General features: G+C 32.5%; 1 pseudogene; it reads left to right on the top strand.

Moving 5' to 3' along the window:
• Nucleotides 1-8,027: 8,027 nt before the first annotated feature.
• LOC145590592 (pectinesterase 1-like) lies at nt 8,028-12,822 on the top strand (annotated as a pseudogene).
• The last annotated feature ends 2,581 nt before the right edge of the window (nt 12,823-15,403 follow it).

Genomic DNA, 15,403 nt, shown 5'->3' with positions numbered 1-15,403 from the left:
CCTCCTAGCCCACGAACATTCATCATGCATACATTATTCTCAAGACGAGTAGTTCAATTTGACTAGAAGAAAATCCATGCGATTCATTTCACTATGCTCAAAGAGGAAGTTCAAAACTTCTTCCCTTTTTCATGTCTTTTCTTCTGGGGAAGTTCAAATTTTTATTAAAAAATTCTCATTGAACCAAGTTCAAAAACAAAACCTTCATTTTTCATGTCTTTCTTCTTCAGGAGAAGGTCGGTACCCTCCACTCATGACAAAAATGACGAAAAATTTTTGCTTTTTCATTTTTCATTTGCTTGTGTCTGCACACACACTAAAATCATACACACACAATCACAGGTTATACACATGTCATGTCATGTTAAGTCAAGCTTGGTCAAGTCAATTGGCAAGTCAGTCGCAGTCTATACGGGTCCTTTGGCAAATTTTATTTTGCAGTTCTCATCTAATGCCCACGTTCGGGGACAAACGAACCATCTACAGCCCACATTCGAGGATAAGGGAACCATCTACACCCCACGTTCAGGGACAAGCGAACCATCTATAGCCCACGTTCGAGGAAAGGCGAACCATCTATAGCCCACGTTCGGGGACAAGTGAACCATCCACAGCCCACGTTCGGGGACAAGTGAACCATTTACAGCCCACGTTCGGGGACAAGCAAACCATCTACGGCCCACGTTCGGGGACAATCGAACCATCATCATTTTAGTGATCATCTCTTAGTCGAAGAAGATTCACGGCGCAAGGTTCTCGATACACAGAGACTTGCAATCTCATCATCAGACAAGCTTTTCCTCAGGCATGGAAAATTGTCGGTCGTTGCAACCTCTCAAGCTTAAGAAGTTAACGATTATATCATCTATCAACATTCCTCAAGCATGGAAAATATCACTACAACCTTCATCTGGTGGACTTCTTCAGGTATAGAAAACTACCAAATTTATTTGCCACCGATACACTGGTGTCGGATACGTATTCAATCCCTTTACTCTTTTATATGTGGAACTAACATTTTTCTACAGGTATCGACATATATAGAGTGATTAAGGATCGTAGAATGTCTTAAATCATTCTCTGTCCCAATCGAATACTTTGACTATTATTTTCGAAACTGATGTTTCTACAAACTCAGTCAAAGTGGGGGCTTCTATAGACACCTAAAAATGTCTCCCCAAAACCAAACCCGATGATGAACAACCTTTTACTGCCATTATTGGTCGGGTTGTGTATCTAATCTTTGGAGTGATTAATCCATATTTCCATTCAATATATTTCATAAACCAACTCAATTCGTAGCACATTTCCCCACACCATAACTTACTTTTCACTTTTGTACACCGTGACACCGTGTACTATACCGTGCCACGGTGGACAGCACCGTGTCACCGTGCCCAATACCGTGTCACCGTGCCCAGCGCCATGTCACGGTGCTTTTCTAAGGTTTTTTTCTTCGCTGTGCTTCACTTCTAGGGTTCCGTGCATCCCCCTGTTCATTTACTCTATAAATACAAACCTGATTTCAGCAGTTTTGGGGCACCAAAAATTATTCGCTCTCCCTCTACACCAATAATCAAATAATTCTCTATTCTCTCTTCTATGCTCTAGCCTAAACACTAGCCTACCATATTCTCACACAATACTTCCCCTAAGCACTCCAAGGAGTCCATAATTTACCCGAGGTTCCATCCTTAAACCAAGGCGTGAAAGGTAGAACTGTTTGAGGGTTTGGCCCTAAATAAATTTATTTAATTTAATTTTAATTATTTTTTTATTAATTTCCTTGAAGTTACTAACGTTTTTATTATTTTGTAGTTGCAAGCAAACAAAATCATCGTAAGGAATCATGTTCTTTTGTTTCTATCATTTTTCTAACGATTTTTGTTATGTTTGTCATGTATTAATTGTTAGAATTATTGTTGAATTGCTTCCAATATTAATGTTTATTTTATTATATTTTATGATCACCATATTGCATGTTTAAAGGGAATATGTCATTGAAATATCACGACTAATAAGATAATTTAAACGATCGGTTTAGGTTCCTTTTTAATCTTGTTGTTAATTGAAGTGATCACAAATATTTTAGATTGTATGTTACATTAATATTCAACCAATTTAGCATAATAATAGTTTGGAGCAAATTAAATCTTTGTTTGCACGCCTTTGAGATCGTAGGAAATACTTTTCACTATAAGAATCGAGTAGAGGCCAATACGAGCAAATGTGACTCCATGACTCACTTCGTACCATCATCCCCGATCCTCCTTTCGTGGTTCCGAACCATATGGAGTTAATAAACTCATGGATTATGAATGGGGTGTAACCTTTACGGGTCAATCGTTGTTGCCTATCGTTGTCTCTTATTTGTGGTTGCCTTAAATGATCCGTGAACGATTTACAAGTTCCTTAAAAACTTGTTGGCGATTCCCTACTTTCCTTGTCCCTAATCGTTGTCCCTAATCGTATTATATCAATTCCTATTTCCTATGAGTGTCAATCATATTCACACATGCTTAACGTAGGCGCACTTCGAACGACGCCTACACCTACTTACCCTAAATTCACACAATTACCATAAGACACCTTTTTAGTTGACATCAACCATCTTACCATTTTCTACAATTCCCTCCTCTACTTTTCCCACGACAAAAAATATTTGACTTCAAATTAAGGTACTTCAATGTCTTCTTTTAGAATATCATAATTTTATAATTTTTTCATAAGTTGATTTTATAGATATTTACATTTTAAGACATGCCTTGGATACCATGAAAAGTCAAATGAAGCAAACACAAATGGACAAAGAGAGTATAACGTGCATCAATTATTTTATAAAAGAACTAGTATGTAATTGTGTTAATCCACACGATATATTTCTTGGAGCGAAAAATAATCTTAGATATTAGGGTTATTTAAAAAAAATATTGGAAAATATAGTGAAATAAGTAGTTGTTTGTTTTTTTTATAAAATAAAAAAAGAATGGTAATTAAGAATTAAGTAAAGGTGATCAAAAATTAGATTAGGCTGAGCCTTTGAATAAAATATTATGCCCAACACTAGTAGAAAATAGTAAATGGCAAGCGGTTCAATACCCTAATGGGAAGCAGTTTTTGAACCGCTTGCACTTGGGGGGGCTTGCCATTGTCCATTTAAATGGCAAGGGGTTCAAAACCGCTTCCCATTTGAAGGTAATGGCAAGCGGTTTTGCTCCGAACCGCTGCCCATTATGGCTTAAAAAAATAAAAATAAAAATAAAAATTTTAATTTTTTCACAGAAATTTATGCACAAGAATAAAACATATGTATAAAAATATATATTTCCATTAATAATTAGTTGTAATATTACATTATAATTCAACACCCAAAAAAAAAAAAAAAAAAAAACTAAACACTAGCAGAAAAAAGTCACCACCACGCACTGCCGCCACCACCACCACAATCGACGCCACCAGCCTTTAACCACCTTCCTTGTAATCAGCTTCAGATTTACGTTTCTTCTCGGCTCAAAAAAAAAAAAAAAAAAAAAAAAAAAAACTAAACACTAGCAGAAAAAAGTCACCACCACGCACTGCCGCCACCACCACCACAATCGACGCCACCAGCCTTTAACCACCTTCCTTGTAATCAGCTTCAGATTTACGTTTCTTCTCGGCTCCAATTTTGGTCAATTTGGATGAAGTAAAGAAAAACACTAACAACAAAACTCCAGCCCTAGATTATCAATTTCACCAAAATAAATCACAATCAAAACCAAATTCAACAAAAATCTTCAACAAATCAACTAATATAAACAAAATCGATGTCAATCACACACAAATTTCCAGAAAATATAAAATTGAGAAGTTTGAAAAGTGATATTGAACCTTATATTAATAGCGAGATGTATGAAGACGACGAGAAATCCGTAGAAAGCTCCAAAAAGATCGAGAGACTTTTTTCTCAAACACCACCACCCACGCGCACCACCACTTGCTCGGTTTTGCTCAAATTTGCTCGGATTTTTGCTCAAATTTGCTTGGATTTTTGCTCGAATGTTTGCTCGGATTTACTCGATTTTTTCTCGGATTTGGGTTCGAAAAATCTAGGGTTTTCGATTAGTTTTTTTGCTCGAAAATGAGGGGTTTTGTGTTCGAAAATCTAGTGTTGCTTGAGAAGAGTGGAGAGAAAAGGAGAGAGGGAAGGAGATTAGATGGAGGAGAATGAGAGAGAGAAGGAGGCGTGAGGATGGAGAGCGGAGAGGAGAGGAGAGAGGAGGTGTGAGAATCGGCGTGAGAAATGAGGTGAGGGAGGAGAGAGAAGGATATGAGGCCATTTGATTCTTAGGGTTTTTTAGTAAATGACAAGCGGTTTATTGTTTGAACCTCTTCCAATTACATTTTTGGGAGCGGTTCAACCCCAAACCGCTTTCCATTTTATGTCTGAAGTTTTTTCCTTTTTTGGCGGGTTTTTATAGGGATTTCGAAGCTGATTTTAATAACCGCATCCCATTTACTTTTTTCTACTAGTGCAAACTCGCAAAATAATGTCAATCTTATTAGGCCAAAGCAGGATTTTTGGGCTAGGCACGGGTTTTTTAAAATAAAAATAACTCTAGGCTTGCCCAAACTAGCACGTTTTTAAGCCAGATTAGGCTAGCTGACGTAGGTGTCGATTGAACTGCGTCTACCTTAACATATGTGAATATGCTTGGCAATCGTAGAAAGTTGGATTTAACATTAGTACAAAAGGGACAAAACCAATAAGTATTTAAGGAACTTGTTAATCGTTCATGGATTCTACGAAAAGGACAAAGGCGACCACGAATATTAATCCATGAAATTTACAACCCATTCAAAATCCATGAGATTGGTATGTAACTCTATAATGGTCCCTAACCACAACTAGATATCCGGTGATGATGGTATGAAATTCAGTTAAGAAGTCAATTTATGCCTGTTTTGTCGTGTACTTGATTCTTATAAGTTAAAACGACATACCACACATGAAACACATGTAATGAATGAACTTGTTCCGTCAATTAATTATTGGGGTATTTATAATAATGTCTCACATGTTCTAGGGTTGTGTGCCCTAAAAAGTGAACCCTAATTGGTTGCTGAATACATGTGTAACACGTGTTATGGGTAGCGCAATTTTTGAGGTTTTAGGGATTTCGACTTTTACGAATTTTATTGGTTCCATTATCTAGTGAGTATCTATTGTTATGTGTCTTTATCTGTTTGTCCAATTATGGCTGAGTTAGAGGACACGTGTTAGTGTTGGACAGGACCATTTGTTAGCCTTGGATTGGGCCATGTGGCTGGGTATTTTTACCCTAATTAAAATATAACTTGCATATAATTCTATTCTCATCGATAGAAGTAGTATATATTCTCAAGATATTATACAAAATAATTTGTCTCCAAAAAAGCACAATTATAATATCTTAGTCATTAAATATACATTCTCTATTATTTTTTGTTCTACTCATTTTTTATTTAGGCTGTTATTTTAAATCTACTCACTTTTCTTTATTCTATTTATGTTAACTCTTTTTACCATCTTACCCCTTCAGCCCATAATAATTACACATTTTCATATTTTATCTCTTGTTTAGTCACCTTTTTAAAAATAAACCTATCTGTTTATTTACATTCTCTCTATTACTTTATATTACACTTACGCACTCACATTCTTCAATAATTTCGTAAAATGCGCATCTATAGTGAGTAGAACATAATAGAACGGAAGTAGTAATTTCTACCTAAAAATACTCTAAGGAACAAATAATCCTTTTATTTTGGAATTGCATTCAAGTAAACAAATTTTTATTCTATTTGTTAACCTGGTAGTGTTTTGAATACCGATCAAAAAATTTTCTATTATTCTCAACACTTAGCTTTATTTTTAGAAACACTTCACCAATATACATACTTAATTCTTCATGCATATTTAAAATACATAAATTCTAATAAGATATATTAATCTTATTATTTTCTTCATGCACTTCAATTATTGAAGCTTCCCTTGGGTAGAAATACTTTTAATCCAATTATTTCTTGATGTTAATCAATAAGGTTGAAACACTTGAAAATTTGGAACAACCTATATTGCTGCACAAATGAACAATTTAAATAGAAAGAATGACTAATCCAGGTGTTACTCATCACTTCAAAACCTTAGGAAAGCAACACAAACCAATGCAATCTAAGAATTAGAAAGAGAATCTATGATAATATATGCAGGAGTGTGCTATAACTGTATAAGAAAAAGAGAAACTACCAAATCAACACATGATTGCAAATTAACCACACCCTAATAACACAATATCAATCAAAATCATAACTCTAAAAATATTATACCTAATAGATCAATTCTCTATATAAAGGAAAGTAAAATCTTATAAGATGAACTTATAAACATATCATTCCATACTGCGCGCTGCTAGTAAAACGCATCACTCCATATCTTACCTTAGTGTATAAAGGTAGGTATAAACTTCTAAAATGAACTTATAAACATATCATTCCATACTGCTGCTAATAAAACGCATCACTCCATACCTTACCTCAGTGTACACAATTTAACTAAGTCGAGCATTGTTTACATAAAAAGAAGAGTATCCCCCTTAGCCACCCTGCTAATTCACCACATTAGTGCACTATTGCAAACAGCTATAAAGAGCATTACTCGATATTGTAGGGAAGAAAGATACAATATTTGAGCAGGTGGCAAGTTCAGTGAAACATTGCAAACCCTATTCTAATATAAGTATATAACACATCAATCAAACACTGTAAGTAAGCAAATCTATTTTAGACAAGTGTAACCTTGTAAATAAGAAAAATACACGAACTTTCACACTTTTTAATGGTAAGAGATTTTGAAAATTCTTTTTAATACAAAACTTTTACTTTACTCTCAAAATCTCAAGTACTTAGTTATCATGATAAGCTCATAAAGTCATTTTACTTTATAACAAACAAATATAAAATTGTAATAAAAAATCATAGCATCTTTCTCGACACAAATTAGTTAAAAATTATTAAAAAAAAAAAAAAAAAAAAGTGCACTAGATTTTTAAATTTACTAAATACAATTCAAAGAATAGATGAAATGAATATTTTCCATAGAAAAACCCAACGTTATAAATGAGATATTATTATCTTTCTAATTACTTTCAAATTATCATTTTTATATATTGCAACAAAATGTAATCGAAAATATAAAATTAAATCATAAATATAACAAGCTTTTAATTAGATACAAGGATTAGTTGTTAAACCGGTTTCATTAAAATTAATGATGATGTATGAAATCTTGTCATACATCACCCTAATATGGCATGTATGGCATCATATATATCATACAAAAATGCCAATAATATATTTTCTCACAAAACTGGAAAATTTTAATCTTTTGCTAGACATCAATATAATATTTTTCAATGATAGACACCAAGACTTCTTGACTAATAAAGTAGAGCATTTACCACCACTACAATAACTCCACCAATGTAAATTAAATAATAAACAAAGAAAGACATGTTTTTAGATTTCAAGCTTTTAATGATTTATTACCTTTCTTATAGTATATGTTAAACAAATGCATAATTATTCCGTCTCTTTACACATATTAGTAGTTGAAGTTGTTTAAAATAGATAAGTAAAAATATTGTTAAAACAAGAAATATTTCAAAATTTTTGATTCACCACAATGTTTTTGGATAAGAATGAATGAGGACATCTTCAACTATGTAACAAACAACCATTCAATGGTATATGTAATTCTTGCCAATTACGCTGAAAACTAACTTACTCCTATTTTGTAGAGGAATTAGTATACTTTCTATTATAGTTAAATTAATATTTTTAGTATATTATCATTCTAAATCTAGCCCTTTATTATAGCCATTGTTATATGGGAAGTAAGCTTTAAGTTCTAATAGTTTTATGTTAATTTTTTCTCGTTCCATTGCTTATATATATATTAAAAAAATATCATTTACATGTTGCCTTTAGTGTTGAAAAATAAAAGAAAAATGGGAAGAAAACTTTGTATTGATTTAGCAATTTTTCTTATCAATATTCTAACGATAAATGCTCAAACTTTAATTCCAGCACATGATGCAGAAGTTAATACATGGTTTCAAGAATCAGTCAAACCAATTAGGTATATTTATCATCTCTTCTTTTTTCTTAAACCATTTCGATATTGACAATACAAGAAATAAAACAAAGAAATTAAGAAAGTAATCTCTTTTGTCAATCATGTATATTTCTCAATATTTTTTGCATAAATTTCTATAAGTGCAGCATGTAGAAGTTATACATTAGTGTTATTATTATTTTTTTTACAATGGCAGACATAAAAAAAAAAAAAAAAATCACATATAATGTGGAGAGATAAAAATAAGTCAAAATACTCTTAAATGTAATAATGTTACTACATTTTTTCATGTGGAAAATATTATTGCACTTATTTGGCATTTTAATGTAATTAAACATTACAAATGATCGTATTAATTGCACGAGAGTCAAATAATACTTTGTATTTAAAAATTGAAGATCAATCCCTTACATCATCAATATATGAATTTACGAAATTTCTCTTCACAAAAAAAGTTCTCTAAGATACTTTTTATAACATGCAATCAATTTTGTATAATGAAATTAATTTATAAGTTCTTAAACCAAACGCTTCCTTTTTTTTTTTTTTTTTGTCATTCATGTCTTACTAATTTGGCACTTTAATTCTCTCCTTTTCAATTTTCATATTCATGTTGCAGTAATTATAGAGATATTTATCTATATCTTTTTTAAATTTTAGGTGATAAATTAAAAGAGTTTTTATTATATATTTATATTATGATGAGGATTAGGAGAAGATGAAAAGGGGCCAATGAGTAAATGATAAATTCATTTAAATTTTAATTGATAGATGGAGTGAGAATAAGAGAAAGAAAATAACATTAAGAGAATTCAATTTGTTGAGTTAAAGTGAAGGTTACAAATATTGAAGGGTCAAGAAAAGAAAAGGATTGTAATGAAAGTTAAAAGGAGAGGAGAACATACATGTGGCATATTGGTTTGTCTGCTTATTTACTTATTACAGACATAAAAATATAACTTGTCATATTAAACAATTTGTATAGGTTAAGGAGGAGTGTTTTTATATATAATTTTTTCTATATCTTTTGAAAGTTTATATTGTAGTTATTTACATTTTATTATCATACATGTATGTATCTTTTATGTACTTAAATATATTGAGTTATGTCTATATCATTTATTTTAATTTTAATTTGCAGCGTACAAAAAGGAACATTTGATCCTAATGTTGTAGAAGCCGAAAGTGGTGGGGTTGAAACCATTGATGTAAGACAAGATGGGAGTGGAAAATTCAAGACAATATCAGATGCTGTAAAACATGTAAAAGTCGGAAACACTAAACGTGTAATCATAACAATTGGTCCTGGAGAGTATAAGGAAAAAGTTAAAGTCGATAGCTTTAAATCGTATGTCACTTTTTACGGAACAAAATCCTAAAAATAGGCCAACAATAACATTTTCCGGTAAAGCTGTAGAATATGGGACTGTGGATAGTGCAACACTGATTGTGGAATCTGATTACTTTGTTGCTACAAATATAATCATTTCGGTACAAAAGTCCTATATTTCTTTACTTATTATGTTATAATATATCGCATTTCTTTGTGTTAAAAGTAACTGAATCTATGCTCTTGTTATTAGTTTATTCTTCTTTAATATTTTTCATACACAAAAGGATGTTAAGCCCTGAGAAAATAAAAGAAAAGTTAGTAAATTAATTATAGCAAGGCCAACGGTACATGAATATCCTTGTCAGTATAAGACTAACAATTTAACCTGTAAGTTAATCTACAACTTAATATGAATTGCTCTCGCCAATATGAATTACTAGTGTAATATGTGTTATGCATATATATATCAATATTACTTATCTGAAGAATTATAAAAGATAACTACAATTATTGTTTCAAGTCTTGAAATGAAAATAGTGAAACTAGCACATTAGATAATCTGAAGAATAATCGGTAAAAAATGAAAATGTGATGTATATGACGACGAAGAAGAGATAAAATTGAAATCATTATTGTGAAATGAAATATAGGTTGGATGTAAATTAGGTTAATGTGTAGAGAGTATGGCTCATTATAATCTACTGTGTACTTATTATTCATGTCTTTTATCAGTTTTTTACCAAGAATTTGGTAAAAAGACAATATTATTCATAATGTCATATGTTCTCCACTTCGCTTTTATTGACACATTTTGACTTTCGTCATCATTCACTTAAATTACTTTTCTTCATTTTGTGATTTATTCTGCAGACAAAATTATAGCTAAGTGGGGTCTTTTTTATTTACCTTAATGTGTGTATCTTGAACAACAATATTTATTATTTTTTTATTTTACATAATTGATGGTACGTATTGTCAACGAGCAAAAAAAATGTATTAAATAATATGAAACAGACAAAATATTAGTCGGCATACAAATATTTTTTAATTCTAAATACAATTTTACATATTCAACCTATGAAATGTGAGGGGAGCGCCAATAAGTGGAAGGGTTTTCCATAATCCATGAGGAAAGAAATAGAACATGCTAATACTAATTTCTATATTATAATACAACAAAACTATGAGATAAGAATTACACTTGATAGATCAAATTTCTTTCTTGATATGATATAGCATTGTTAAATTTAAGACATTTGATATGGTATCTATTTATGAGGTTATGTTTTTCAAAGAAACTTAACTAATTATGCAAAATATTTTTGTTAATGAAGAATGCCGCTCCAAGACCAGATGGTAAGAGAAAGGGAGCACAAGCTACTGCTATGAGAATATCCGGTGATAAAGCAGCATTTTACAATTGTAAATTTGTTGGATTCCAAGATACTCTATGTGATGATAAAGGCAACCATTTCTTCAAGGATTGCTATATTGAGGGAACTGTTGATTTTATCTTTGGTGAAGCAAGATCTTTATACTTGGTATCTAAAAATATCTCCCAGTTTAAAAAACATCTATAGTATATAAAAAAAGATTGAAACCAATTAATGGTCTTATGCTCATTAGTAGGTAGGTTAAATATGATTGTTTCATATTGGCAGAATACTGAGATCCATGTTCAATCAGAAGATCCTGCGGCAGTCATAACTGCTCATGCAAGAAATAGTGCAGATGGAGAAGGTGGATACTCATTTGTCCATTGCAATGTGATTGGGACAGGTAGTCATGCATTATTAGGTAGAGCATGGATGGAAGCAGCACGAGTTGTTTACTCTTATTGCACCTTGAGTGATGTCGTTAATCCCGAGGGATGGTCTGATAACTCTAAACTAGAATTTCAAAAGTAAGCATTTCTTTTTTATATAATCTATCTATTATCAATAGTTTTAATAATAACCTTTATATCACTAATACTGTATGGATGAAACATGTGAAAATAAAATATTGTGATTCACTATGCAATATTGCATTTATTTGAATTAAAAGGGGAAGTTAAAGTTCTTTTTGTTGCTAAGGAGATCAAATCATAGGTATATTAAACGTCAAAAACTATATATGATCCTTAGGTTCTTACATGATCTCAATTTCAAATGAGAACATGAAACCAATTTGGTCCATTGGATCATCATAATCAGACAACCAAGATGTATCTAGTGTCATTAATGACATATTGACATTTTTGTAATTTTACAACTTCAAAAATTATTATTCACTTTTGGAGTGATTTGAATTAATTTTTAACTGATTTTATTAACTTATACTAGATTTTCATTTAATAATTTTGTAAAATTGAAACTAACAAAAGTTTTATTAAGTTTCAAAATTACAAAAATATCATTAATGACACATGAAACATTATAGTTATTTGATTATGGTGACCTAATAACCTAGTTTGGTTCAATGTTCGCATCTTAGAGGCTGTTTTCATAATAATAGAGAGTCTATTATTTTAATAAAAATAGAAAATAAAATTCTTGTATTGGATAATATTACCAACACCTTACATAAATCATTATTCTTTTTTGGAAATGGAAGATCTGACGTTGTGTAATTCTTCGAGACTTATATCATAGTTAAAGAAACTTTTAGGATTCTTTTTTTATTTTGCATTCAACATGTTTAGCTACATCATACACAACGTGCATAGTGTATGAATTGGTAAACATTCAGATCATATTGAAATAAATGAAAAAAAAATTAAAGGTTTGTAAAAAAAAAAAAAATACAATGACACGCATGTAGTGTGCTTTCATGAAAAAAAAAAAAAAAAAAAAAAAAAAAAAAAAAAAAAAAAAAAAAACTTATGCCTGTTGTCTATAACTTAGTTGCTTTATTTTTTCACCAATGTAAAAGTTATTTAATTACAAAAACAAATGTTAACCACGATTGATCAACTCAAAGATGCATGTGCTACATTTGGTACCCTAGTTGTCAATAGTGATTAATCTATTACATCCTTATTTACAACATAAAGACAAAGTAACTTTTTCATAAATTAATTTCATTCTGCATATGATACTAAGTTTAATTTCTTGAAAATGTTGATGTTAGATTATCCATCTAATGATATTATGATTTTATTGAGACTTCTAATCATTTGATATGAGTATGTAGGACTGTATTTTTTGGAGAGTACAATAATAAAGGACCCGGTGCGTCTCTTGCAAAAAGAGTTCCCTATACTAAGAAATTGACGGATGTAGAGGCCAAAACTTTCATCAGCTTGGATTACATTGAAGCTGCTAAATGGTTACTTCCCCCTCCTAGACTATAAAATTTGTTAACATAGTAGATATAATGCGAGAAAAGGACTAAATAAACTATTTTATTAGAGCATCATGTGGTGTTTCTAGTCACTTAGGTTCTTGACTGACTTGGTGACAATGTCTAATCATTTTGTTTCGATTATTGTATTTTTCCTTTACTTATAAATCTTCATATTTAGATCCTTCAATTGTTGTATCTCTAATGTATATAGTTTATAATGTATTATTTTTCTTTTGAAAGATAAAATGTACCATCAATATAATTGCAATATATATAGAAAGGGCCTGATTTTATTCAGCTTTTAAGCGTACAGTGCTATGTTATAACAAATACTCGTGCATAATAACCATCATATTGTTGGGTTTCGTGATGTCTGACATCACGTGAAACAAAACCCTTCCCAAAATCTGCATACAAATTAAAGTAACTAAACATGCATATTAATTAACAACCACATAATTAATTAACTAAGAGAGAGAAAAGACGATTATACCTTTGATGCGTGCTTCGCTATTTCCTAGATCTTATTTGAAAGCGCTAAAGCTCTGCAAACGTGCAAGCCTCCAACGACTCTCACCTTGAGACCCGACTCGAACGACCCCTACCCCGAAGCTTAGTCGGGGCTAGACCAAAAGATACTTTGAGTATTAGAATGAAAGTGTTCTAGCTTGTGGAGATCTTTTCAAGTTCACAACTCAAGTGCCCTTTCGCAATGCCAAATGATTGGTATTTATAGGGAAAGGGGCTCTCGAATTCCAATCTCCCATCAATGTAGGTTAGTCGGTAAAAGGCATTTTACCATTTAATTTTAATTCAAAAATAAAATTAAAGTGCAAATTAATCAACAAACAACAAGTGTCACATGGTGAACAAGGTGTTAGGTGAGAACCACGAGGGTGGGGGGGGGGGGGGGGAACCACCCACCCCTTGCTCCCCAAGCAAACTCCCTCACAAAAATGACTCCCACATGGCCTATCGCAGCCCGCCACCTGGCTCCCAGCCTTGGGCACCAAGACACACCATGCTGGCGGCCTGGTGCTCATTTGGGCCTGCTAGCGTGGCGCTGTGCTAGCGCGCACCCCACCCCGCAAGCCACACTCGAAGGTGGGCTGCTGTTGGGTGCTGCGATGCGCCAGCACAGCCTAGCAATATGTGCTTGCTTGCGGGCTGCTGTGCGCGAGTCACCAGCATGCTAGCACGACAAGCGCATCAGCGATGCTGGTCATGCCACACCAGCCAGCATATATGCTGCTAGCAAGCTCAGCATGGTGTAGCTGCCTTGCCTTGCTGTGTCGCCCCTAGCTCTCGGGTTGCTCGGGGCATTCCAAGGCTAGGGGTATATTTGTAATTTGTTGTTTGCTTGATTTTTTGTCTCGTCGATTCCTAAATTTGAATCGACTTGTGGCGCTCGGTTTTGATGCTCTTAGCTCGATATCTGACGTATTTGTTCGTAATACTCTAGTGACTTATTTAATCCTTCGGATTAATTCGTCATCTCGGATCGGTTACTCGATTGGGTGTGACCCAAAGGGTTCAGTCAAGATGAAGTTGTAATATTAATTATGCAATAATATTACTGATCGGAAGCGGCCTCCAGCTAGGCATTCCGATCACTTGACCTCACTGAATAATTAGCTTTCTAATAATTTCGAACCCTCTATCGGAATAATACACTTGTTCGAAGGACACCATTCCTTTAAATCTCCTACTTGTCCTTCCGAATAAGTGCGCAATTTGTGTATAGCCTATTTCCTATGTCTCTTAAATTCACTTCATGAACTACAAGGTAAGATTATTCGTCGTCATTATTACGTCCAGAAGTGTTTCTCGAAATCCGAGTTCGGCTATCAATAAGCAGATGATTTCTAAAAATCTATCTTAGCACGGCTATGCATTTTCACAGTCTCGCTCTTCGAGAGGCCTTGTAAACAACAAAGATATGTTATCTAATGCTAATAGGGGGACATTCCTAGTCTTGTACTGTTAGCTTCTCTTACTAAGAGGACCTAGCTTCCCGAGTGTCGCCTTTATTATCCTCTTGTACGGCAGGCATTTGACAAACATCAAAGTTGACTAGTACTCAAACAAGAGAACTTACAATACTTATAGTTGAGGAAAAAGGTTCTGATAGCCATAATGAGAAATATACTTATGATGATTTTAAATCTCTTAAAGTATCCTCATAGGTCGACCCGGTATAGTTCCAAACTAATACATTTACAGATGATTGATGACAATCATTTCCTTGTAGCACAAGAAACGGTGCTATAAATCATACTACACACTAATCTCAAGTGGTCATTAATAGTCCAACATTTAAATGACCTTGATTAGTGATAATTTTCGATTACAATATTCAACGTTCACTTAATAGATATTTCTTTATCCAAGACATTGTCTAGATACCCTATTTTGAATATTCTTAAAAACGAATGGACTCATTATTTAATTCTAAACCACAGTTAAATAGAAATGGAGTGATAATTATTTGCAGAAAATTACATTACTCCAAAAACAAATGGTTCAACATAGTGTTTTACATTAAAATATTTAAACTTAATTAAAACACAAAAAAAGGGAAATCAAAG

This window comes from Chenopodium album, chromosome 18 (assembly GCF_948465745.1).
Source record: "Chenopodium album chromosome 18, dcCheAlbu1.1, whole genome shotgun sequence".
Classification (NCBI taxonomy): domain Eukaryota; kingdom Viridiplantae; phylum Streptophyta; class Magnoliopsida; order Caryophyllales; family Amaranthaceae; genus Chenopodium; species Chenopodium album.
This window is presented reverse-complemented; position numbering and strand designations above follow the sequence as displayed.